Source organism: Triticum dicoccoides, chromosome 2A (assembly GCF_002162155.2).
Source record: "Triticum dicoccoides isolate Atlit2015 ecotype Zavitan chromosome 2A, WEW_v2.0, whole genome shotgun sequence".
NCBI classification, from domain to species: Eukaryota; Viridiplantae; Streptophyta; class Magnoliopsida; order Poales; family Poaceae; genus Triticum; species Triticum dicoccoides.
The window spans coordinates 244679875-244691378 of NC_041382.1; positions in this window are offsets into that span (position 1 = coordinate 244679875).

Here is an 11504-nt window from a genome sequence, read left to right on the forward strand (position 1 = left end):
ACACTGAAGATGAAGGAAAATGCAAGTTGCAGGTGTTTGTCCAGGAGTTATGTGTAAGTAATGTTATTCATGACAATTACTTTGCTTTGTCCCATACATTCTACCTCCATGATGGTTATAATACAGCAAATTTTCCCATTTTTCTCTATAGAGAAGGACTGATTTGGAAACTCAGGATGAGGTAACCTATGCTAATACCTCTGCTATCTTCAAGAATGCTTGGTGGCAGTATTGGAATTACCTGAAGAAAACATACTTCACTGGCAAATAAACTCATCAAATTTCCTTACGTTCTCCTGAGACACATTTACTGGACGATGACTGGGAACGCCTTGTTCTGTACTGGTCCCGAACCAAGAATGTGGTAAGGTCTATGAGCTCATTGATAACCCACAAGTATAGGGGATCAATTGTAGCCTTTTGATAAGTAAGGGTGTCGAACCCAACGAGGATCTAAAGGTAGAACAAATATTCCCTCAAGTTCTATCGACCACCAACACAACTCTACGCACGCTTAACGTTCACTTTACCTAGAACAAGTATGAAACTAGAAGTACTTTGTAGGTGTAACGAGATAGGTTTGCAAGAATATAAAGAGTATGTAAATAAAAACTAGGGGCTGTTTTAGGTCAAGAAGCAATAAAGTTAGTATAAAGAGTGTGGAAAAGTGGTGGTAGGAGTTGCAAAATTGTACCTAAGCAATTGACTACTTTACTAGACCGATAGCAAGTTTTATGTGGGAGAGGCCACTGCTAGTATGTCATCCCTGACTTGGAATTCTATGCACTTAGGATTGGAACTATTAGCAAGCATCCACAACTACTAACATTCATTAAGGTAAAACCCAACCATAGCATTAAGATATATTGGTCCCCCTTCAATTCCGTATGCATCAATTTCTATGCTAGGTTGAAGCTTCTGTCACTCTTTCCTCCAATACATAGTCCTATCAACATACAACTAGCCCTATGGTGTGATCCACGTGCGCGCTCATATGATGGGCACCAAAGGACAACAACATAACCGCAAGCAAATTAAACCAATCATAGCAATTCACCAATTACCGATAGGACAACGAAAATCTACTTAGACATCATAGGATGGCAACACATCATTGAATAATAATATGAAGCATAAAGCACCATGTTCATGTAGAGGCTAGAGCGGGTTGTGGGATAGTGGACCGCTGTAGATAGATGGGGGAAGGTGATGAGGATGTTGGTGAAGATGACAGACGTGTTAGTGTAGATCGCCGTCACATGATGATGGTCCCGACGGTGTTCCGGCACCCCCAGGAGAGAGGGGGAGAGAGCCCACCTTCTTCTTCTTTTTCCTTGACCTTCTTCCTAGATGGGAGAAGGGTTTCCCCTCTGGTCCATGGCCTCCATGGCGGTGGAGGGGCGAGAGCCCCTCCGAGATTGGGTATGTCTCTCCTTGTTTCTGCGTTCCAGATTCTGCCCTTTCACCGTTTCTTATATTCCCGGAGATCCGTAACTCCAATTGGATTGAAATATGAACACGATTTTAATCTGGATATTAGTTTTGTTGGGCGAAAGAAGGGCACCAACTGCCTTACGGGGTGGCTACGAGGGCCCAGGGCGCGCCCCCTGCCTCGTGGCCCCTTCGGGCATCGTCTTGCGTTGATTCTTCTTCCCAAAAATCACATATATTCCCAAAAGAAATCTCCGTTAGTTTTTATCCCGTTTGGACTCCGTTTGATATGGATTTTCTGCGAAACAAAAAACATGCAACAAACATGAACTAGCACTGGACACTGGATCAACATTTTAGTCCCAAAAATAGTATAAAAAGTTGCCAAAAGTATGCGAAAGTTGTAGAATATTGGCATGGAACAATAAAAAATTATAGATACGAAGGAGATGTATCAGCATCCCCAAGATTAATTCCTGCTCGTCCTCGAGTAGGTAAAAGATAAAAAAGATAATGTTTGATGCGGAATGCTATCTAGCATAATCTTGATCATGTAATCTAATCATGGCATGAATATTTAGACACAAGTGATTCAAAGCAATAGTCTATCATTTGACATTAAGATAATAATACTTGAAGCATACTAATAAAGAAATCATGTCTTTTCAAAATAACATGGCCAAAGAAAGTTATCCCTACAAAATCATATAGTCTGGCCATGCTCCATCTTCACCACACAAAATATTCAAATCATGCACAACCCCGATGACAAGCCAAGCAATTGTTTCATACTTTTGACGTACTCAAACCTTTTCAACTTCCATGCAACACATGAGCATGAGTCATGGACATATAACTATGGGTGGAATAGAATAAGATGATGAAGGTTCTTTGGAGAAGGCAAAAAGGAAGAAAGGCTCACATCGACGCGGCTAATCAATGGGCCATGGAGATGCCCATCAATTGATGTCAATGCTAGGAGTAGGGATTACCATGCAACAGATGCACTAGAGCTATAAGTGTATGAAAGCTCAAATTGAAACTAAGTGGGTGTGCATCCAACTTGCTTGCTCATGAAGACCTCAGGCATATGAGGAAGCCCATCATCGAAATATACAAGCCAAGTTCTATAATGAAAATTCCCACTAGTATATGAAAGTGATAACTCAAGAGACTCTCTATATGAAGAACATGGTGCTACTCTAAAGAACAAGTGTGGTAAAAGGATACTAACATTGTCCCTTCTCTCTTTTCTCTCATTTTAGATTTTTTCTCTTTTTTTTCTTTTTTTCTTTTTTTTGTAAGCTTCTTTGGCCTCTCTCTCTTTTTTGGGGGCTTCTTTGGCCACTTTTATTTTGATAACCTCACAGGGGACAATGTTCTGATGATCATCAAACATTTATTTACTTACAACTCAATATTACACCTCGATACTAGAACAAAAATATGACTCTATATGAATGCCTCCGGCGGTGTACCAGGATGTGCAATGATCTTTCATAGCAATGACATCAAAAAAGCGGACAAGCCATGAAAACACCATGCTAGCTATCTTACGATCATGCAAAGGAATATGACAATAAATGCTCAGGTCATGTATATGATGATGATGGAAGTTGCATGGCAATATATCTCGGAATGGCTATGGAAATGCCATGATAGGTAGGTGTGGTGGCTATTTTCAGGAAGATATAAGGACGCTTATGTGTGATAAAATGTATCGTATCATGGGGTTTCGATGCGCTGGAGAAGTTTGCACCAACTCTCGAGGTGAGAAAGGGCAATGCACGGTACCGAAGAGGCTAGCAATGATGGAAGGGTGAGAGTGCGTATAATCCATGGACTCAACATTAGTCATAAAGAACTCACATACTTATTCCAAAAATCTATTAGTCATCGAAAAAATTACTACGCGCATGCTCCTAGGGGGGTAGATTGGTAGGAAAAGACCATCGCTCGTCCCTGGCCGCCACTCATAAGGAAGACAATCAATAAATACCTCATGCTCCAACTTCGTTACGTAACGGTTCACCATGCGTGCATGCTATGGGAACCACAAACTTCAACACAAGTACTTCTACGATCCACAACTACCCACTAGCATGACTCTAATATCATCATCTTTATATCGCGACACTATTGCAAGGAATCAAACATATCATATTCAGTGATCTACAAGTTTTATGTAGGATTCTATGACTAACCATGTGAATGACCAGTTCCTGCCATCTCTGTAAATAGATATAGATGAAGCAAGAGAGTTTAATTCTTTCTACAAAATATATGCCCATGCTCTAACAAATATAAGTGAATAAAAAGTGCATTCTACAAATGGGGGTTTTCTATGTGAAGAGAAATAGACAATCCAAACTTCCAATGATATAAGTGAAGCACATGAAGCGTTCTATAAAGCCATACTCAAAAGATATAAGTGAAGTGCAATGAGCATTCTATAATCAACCAATGACTATCTCATACCAGCATGGTGCATCAAAGAAAAGTGAAAACTAAATGCAAAAGATGCTCCAAGATTTGCACATATCACATGAACGAAACGAATCCGAAAACATACTGATACTTGTTGAAGAAATATGGGATGCCTTCTGGGGCATCCCCAAGCTTAGATGCTTGAGTATCCTTGAATATTTACTTGGGGTGCCTTGTGAATCCCCAAGATTGAGCTCTTGCCTCTCCTCCTTCTCCTCACATCAAGACCTCCTTGATCTTCAAACACTTCATCCACAAAAAAATCAACAGAAAGCTCGGTAAGATCCGTTAGTATAATAAAGCAAATCACTACTCGAAGTACTGTTGCAAACCAATTCATATTTTGTTTTTGCATTGTAACCACTGTAATATAACTTTTCCATGGCTTAATGCACTGATAGAAATCGATAGTTTCATCAAAACAAGCAAACTATGCATCAAAAACAGAATCTGACTTAAACAGTACAGTCTGTATTAATCTGAACATTCACCATATATCTGGTACTCCAAAAATTCTGAAACAAATTGGAAAAATAAACAATTTTTATATAAAGTCAGTGCAGACAGTTTCAGAACCATTTGACGTTCCAGTAAAAAATGTAAAATCGCGCACTACAGCTAAAGTTTCTGTTTTGCACCGCACGAACCAACAAGCAATGTAAACATCCTAAAGGCAAATCTTGGCAAATTATTCTTATTTTTAAACTTTATAAAATCACACAACAGAAATAAATGACTCTCTAAAACTTCCGGGTTGTCTCCCTGGAGTGCTTTCTTTAAAGCCATTAAGCTAGGCATATAGTGCTGAAGTAATGGATCCACCTGGATCCCAAGGTATATCAAAGCCAATTTTAATTAACAATGATTTGTGATTTAGTAGTGAGCACAAAGTAACATATATCATGCAACAATGAAGTCTAACTCTCTTCCTATGCATCGGCATGTCATAAAAGAACAATTCATGCACACATAGTAAAGGCCAATGCATAGTATAAATAGTTTCTTGCAATTTCATCATATTGGAAGCATGGAGAGGCGGAGATGTAGTTCCTCTCTCATAATAATTGCAAGTCGGAGCAGCAAGAACATGCATATTATATCTATCAAAATCATCATGTGTAGTAGTAAAACGCAACCCATCAATATAATCCTTAATAAGGGAAGCTTCTCTGATATAGTGTAGTCGGGAGAATTCAAAAAGATAATATGACTATCATGCGTGGGTGCAAGAGCAACCATTTAATGTTTAACATAGGGAACTATAGCAAGTTCATCTCCATAAGCATAATTAATATTGGCATCTTGGCCACAAGCATAGCAAGCATCATCAAAAAGGGATATTTCAAAAGAATCAACGGGATCATAACAATCATCCTTCGGTAAGCATGAAGGGAAATTAAACAATGTATGAGTTGAAGAGTTACTCTCATTAGAAGGTGGGAACGGGTAGCTAATCCGATCTTCCTCCTTTTGTTCTTCACTCTCCTCATCATCTTTTTCATCCAATGAGCCCACAGTTTGATCAATTCCTTCTTCCATACACTCCTTCAAAATATTAGTCTCTTCTTGGACAGCGGAGGACCCCTCAATATATGGTTTAACATAGGCATTAGAAGCATAATTATCATAACAATATTTAAGTCTGGAAAAAAATTCAGATTTGTAAAGAGTAGCATCATACTTTCCAATCAATGAAGCAATTTCATAAGCACCCTTAAAAGTAAGAAATTCTTAAATTTGTTGAACATCATAGTAATTATAAACACCCTTAGCATTCAAAGATACAATTCCATTACACTAAAATCACATTGGTAGGAAAGGCGTTTCTTAGGGTCTTCAGAACAACAAGTAAAATCATATATTTCACATAAATTCCAAGCATAGCATTGCAAATGATGAATTTGATCCAGTAAAACTGTCCCTTTTTGAGATAAGCGGTGTCGCACATAACAAGCATGCTCATCTAAATATTTTCCCTCAACTAAGCTAGTTTGGGTTTTAGCACGAGCACAAAAGGATCGACGATGATTCAAGTAAAAAGCATTAGGAGTGTGATAGATTTTGAGTGGATCTTCAACCATTGGTGCAGTAGGTACCACTAATTTTTTTGGTATTTTGCGTTTCCTACCCATAACTAAAGATAGTAAACAAGAGCACAAAATAAGAACTACTTATTGATAAAGCAAACAAGCACACACGAGAATATTCACCCCACGCTATAACTCCCCGGCAACGGCGCCAGAAAAAGGTCTTGATAACCCACGAGTATAGGGGATCAGTTGTAGCCTCTTTTGATAAGTAAGAGTGTCAAACCCAACGGGGAGCTAAAGGTAGAACAAATATTCCCTCAAGTTCTATCGACCACCGATACAACTCTATGCACGCTTAACGTTCACTTTACATAGAACAAGTATGAAACTAGAAGTACTTTGTATGTGTAAAGAGATAGGTTTGCAAGAATATAAAGAGCATGTAAATAAAAACTAGGGGCTGTTTTAGGTAAAGAAGCAATAAAGTTAGTATAGCGAGCGTGGAAAAGTGGTGGTAGGAGTTGCGAAATTGTCCCTAAGCAATTGACTACTTTACTAGACCGATAGCAAGTTTTATGTGGGAGAGGCCACTCCTAGCATGTCATCCCTAACTTGGAATTCTATGCACTTATGATTGGAACTATTAGCAAGCATCCGCAACTACTAATGTTCATTAAGGTAAAACCCAACCATAGCATTAAGATATATTGGTCCCCCTTCAGTCCCGTATGCATCAATTTCTATGCTAGGTTGAAGCTTCTGTCACTCTTTCCCTCCAATAAATAGTCCTATCAACATACAACTAACTCTATGGTGTGATCCACGCGCACGTTCATATGATGGGCACCAAAGGACAGAAACATGACAACAAGCAAATTAAACCAATAATAGCAATTCACCAATTACCGATAGGACAATAAAAATCTACTCAGACATCATAGGATGGCAAGACATCATTGGATAATAATATGAAGCATAAAGCACCATGTTCAAGTAGAAGGTACAGCGGGTTGCGGGAGAGTGGACTGATGTAGATAGATGGGGGAAGGTGATGAAGATGTTGGTGAATATGATGGAGGTGTTGTCGTACATCCTTGTCACACGATGATGGCTCCTGCGGCGTTCCGGCGCCCCCAGGAGAGAGGGGGAGAGAGCCCCCCTTCTTCTTCTAATTCCATGACCTTCTCCCTAGATGGGAGAAGGGTTTCCCCTCTGGTCCATGGCCTCCTTGGCGCCCGAGGAGCGAGAGCCCCTCCGAGATTGGATCTGTCTCTCTGTCTCTCCCTGTTTCTACATTCTAGATTCTGCCCTATCATCGTTTCTTATATTCCCGAACATCCGTAACTCCGATTGGATTGAAATTTGAACACAATTTTTATCTAGATATTAGATTTCTTGCAGTGAAAGAAGGGCACCAACCACCTTACGGGGTGGCCACGAGGGCCCAGGGCACACCCGGCCCCCTGGGGCACGCCCCCTGCCTCGTGCCCCCCTCGAGCATCGTCTCGCGTTGATTCTTCTTCCAAAAAATCACATATATTCCAAAAAAAATCTCCATCAGTTTTTATCCCGTTTGGACTCCGTTTGTTATGGATTTTCTGCGAAACAAGAAACATGCAACAAAGAGGAGCTGGCACTGGACACTGGATCAATATGTTAGTCCCAAATATAGTATAAAAGTTGCCAGAAGTATATGAAAGTTGTAGAATATTGGCATGGAACAATCAAAAATTATATATACAACGGAGGCGTATCACTCATTTTTTATTTTCTAAGTACTATATGTGTGCGTCTTACTGTACTCTTTTCATGTAGAACAAGTGCTTAAACATCAACAACTACTGTTCTCATTTAACATTCCACTACTATCGTGCAAACTGCTTTGCACTTGTATCATTGTATTTACGCATACAAACTTAATTTTAAATTGAAGGATCCAGTCGAAACTCCAATGGCACAACAGATATGTTTACGCATGTTTCTTTAACAGGTTTGCTCTTATAAATAGCTCTGTTGATTTCATTTTGAATGATGTATACAATTGACTTCTCATATCATGCACATTACTAGCATCAGAAGAGAGCTAATAGTGTTGTTGTACATGTAGACCCGTGGTACCCATCTGAAATCTTTTTGTGCCATGTAGTTTCCCACGCTTTGTATTCTTTTGGTGCTGCTTTGTGTTGAACTGATATGATTTGAACCGTGTCTCTATTTTTATTTGGCAAGACAATGCAGTGACCATCAGACATAGATATATGTTTTTGAGGCTTTTATAATGTACTACTTGGCAATAGAAGAATTGGTAGTTTAATCTTGTCCACCTTACTAATGAACTGGTTCACCGAAATGAGTTTCATATACTAGTACATGCTAAACCTATTATGTGTCTGCTTGTTTCTTCTTTTAGAATCCTGACAGAATATTGGGGAAGAGTGCCTTATTAAGCAATGGTAAAGGAAGTAATGCATATAAGGTTCAGGATAGTGAGACATTCTTGTTGGTCTCCAATAAAGATGATAAAATAGCAAAGGAAAACTATCTTAAAGACAGTGAGACAACCCCGAAGTCATGTCTTGGTTTAGTGTTAGAGTTACTGCCCACTACCGCTGGCACAAGATATTCAAGCTCATTGTATGAATCAGTTCGGTTTCTTGAGTCTCAACTACAAGCTGAAAGACATCGATTAGCTATGTTGCGACAAGAAGCGGAAGGACTGCGGAAGTCCCTGGAGCATTCAGATGCATAATTTCTGGTGCAACACCAAGAATTGGAAAATTTTAGCACCAAACAGGACAAAGCTAATAAGCTTGCTAAGCTTATTACCAGCATGGTGGATACCCAGGATAACGTTTCTTGAGCTCTTCTTAAGTTGTTTCAGTTATGGACTTGTTTCACTGCCGTGTTTATTTGCACTGGTGGCCAATTTAGATGGCCAGTGTGTGTAATATGCTGCTTTGTTCCCTATATTTGCACTGGTGGCAAACTTTGATGCCAAGTGGATGTAATATCTGTAATAACCGTAATAGCCTAGCATTAGTTGCTTGCTTATTTATTTATTTCCTTATTGTTTTGTTTAGTTGTTTGCTTGTAGTCACCGTAGTTCTTTTTCCAAGGTTTTCTAGTGGCCACAATAACCTATTTTTTATAACTAGGCCACAATAAGCATGGCAACACATGGACTATTGTAACGCCGTAGGATCCATGGGCCTTCTACAGGCCGTATGATTCATGGGCCTTCTACAGGCCGTAGGATCCATGGTCCTTCTATGGGTCTTCTAATCATGGGCCTTCTACTGGCCGTATAATCATTTTGCCAAACATCAGCCGTACTATTCGTGGACCAATAACAGTCATCAAAATGGGTCGTAAATGGGCTAGAGTGGAAATCGTCTGTTTATGGCCCGACAATAACGGGCTGTTAATAGGCCGTATTTGATGACGCTATGAAAATAGACCAATGGGTTAACGGGCCACAAACGGGACATCTATAACCACGGGCTGAATTTGGCCCACAAACGGAATAGGCCAGTAACGAACTGTTACTAAACGAATTCTAGAAATGAGCCCAAGAATAAATGCGTCCTTAGAAAGCCGAAAGTTAACACGGGCTGGAAACGGCCGATGGAATAATGGGTCGTTAATGGGTATAAAGCGGTACATTATTCATTGTGGGCCAGTTTCATATCAGGCCTTTAGTGGGCCCAGAGTTACAAAGGGCCTCCTATGGGACGAAAGATGTCATGGGCCATACATGGGCTGGAATCATATTGGATAGCCCAGATGACACTACTTGGCCAAATCTCGGTAGGCTGTGACGGGCCGTGAGTTACTGGGATGTCAATGGGTTATTTGCGAATAGGCCATTAACAGGCTTTCCGTGGGCTGGCCCGCTACCTTTTTACCAATTAAAACGGGCCACCTTTTCATTGGAATGGGCCTCTATTGGGTCGTGCAACATGTCGACGTATCATAGGCGCCTTCGGTCCAATGAGTGGATGACATCTGTCCCAACGGTGAGCCGTTCCTCTGCCATTGAGAATTTTACACGTGAAAAATCCCCATTGGTTCAGGCTGCAAACAGCATATCAGATCCAGACCAGAACTTGATAGCTTAACGGTTACCCGTTACAATGGATGACATGTGTCAGTCACCCTTGACGAAAGAACTTCTATGACGCGTGATTTATCGTCATGGAAGTGGACACTTCCGTGATGATAATTTTGGTAATGTCATTGAACACTTCTACGACAACACAGGTATGACTATCTTGATTCTGTCATAAAATCGTCATGGATGTACATGCATGACAGAAAACGTGACCTACTGTGACAAACATGTATCATCACAGAAGTGTATTTTTTGTAGTGTCCTTCAACTGCTCCCTTTATCCTATCACAATCAGAACTAGGCACTTCACATACTCCATAATCGTCATGGAAGTAGAGATTCTTGGCTTCTTTATCCTATCACAATCAGAACTAGGCACTTCACATACTCCATAATCTTCTTCAGAGGAGGATGATCCTATTGTGGAAAGACAAGAGGAAAACTAAATGCTTACATCCCTGTCTGCTCAAAAAAAGGAAAGGAAATATTTATAACAACACAGATCAAGCACTTCTCAAGGACAATACCACTCTCTCATGACAGTATCTAAATAGTAGCACATCATCAATAGAGATGACAAAGCTCAATCATATGGATGAAATCCATGGGCGAGTACCAACCTTTGTGTAACACCCCGGATGTAACTTCCCATATTTGTAACTCCGACTCTTGCCATTTCCGGCTTTAAGTTATGAGATTCCCTTCGTGGTTGGGTTTTTGTCTTTGTTTTGATTTTTGTTCATGTCATGCATTTCATATCATGTCATCATGTGCATCACATGTGCATTCGTGTTCGTATCATGCATCCGAGCATTTTCCCCGTTGTCCATTTCGCAATCCGACACTCCTACATGCACCGACGCACCCCTCTTGTCTCTTTTCGTAAGCGGGTGTTAAACTTTCTCGGAATGGACCAAGATTTTTCAAGTGGCATCGGTACACCACCGGTAGACCGCCTATAAAATTTCGTTCAATTTGGAGCTCGTTTGATGCTCCAACGGTTAACCGTGTAACCACAAAGGCCTATTGTGTGTTGCATCCCAACACCCCTCCAAAACGACCCAATAACACATCTAAATCATCTCCATGTCCTCCGTCATCGGATCACGATCATGTGGACGAAAACTACACCTCATTTGGACACTCCAAACTCCCCCTTCCTATAAATATGTGCATCTCCCCCGAAATCCCGGTCTAACCCTAGCTTCTTCCTCCTCCCACCGCCGGACATGTCCACCGCCACCATCGGACGTGTCGGTCACCGCCCTCCAACCAATCCGTCGCTGCCACGTGGCTCCCACCCCTCCTCTCTCTCCTCCCCGCAGCCAGGCCCGCCGGGGCCCGAGGCCGGCCCGTCCCGGGTTGCACCCAGGCCGCCTCACCCCCGCGCTGCCCGTCTCCCTCGCCGGCGCGCCCCTCGCCAACCGCGCTGCCCGCGCTCGCCT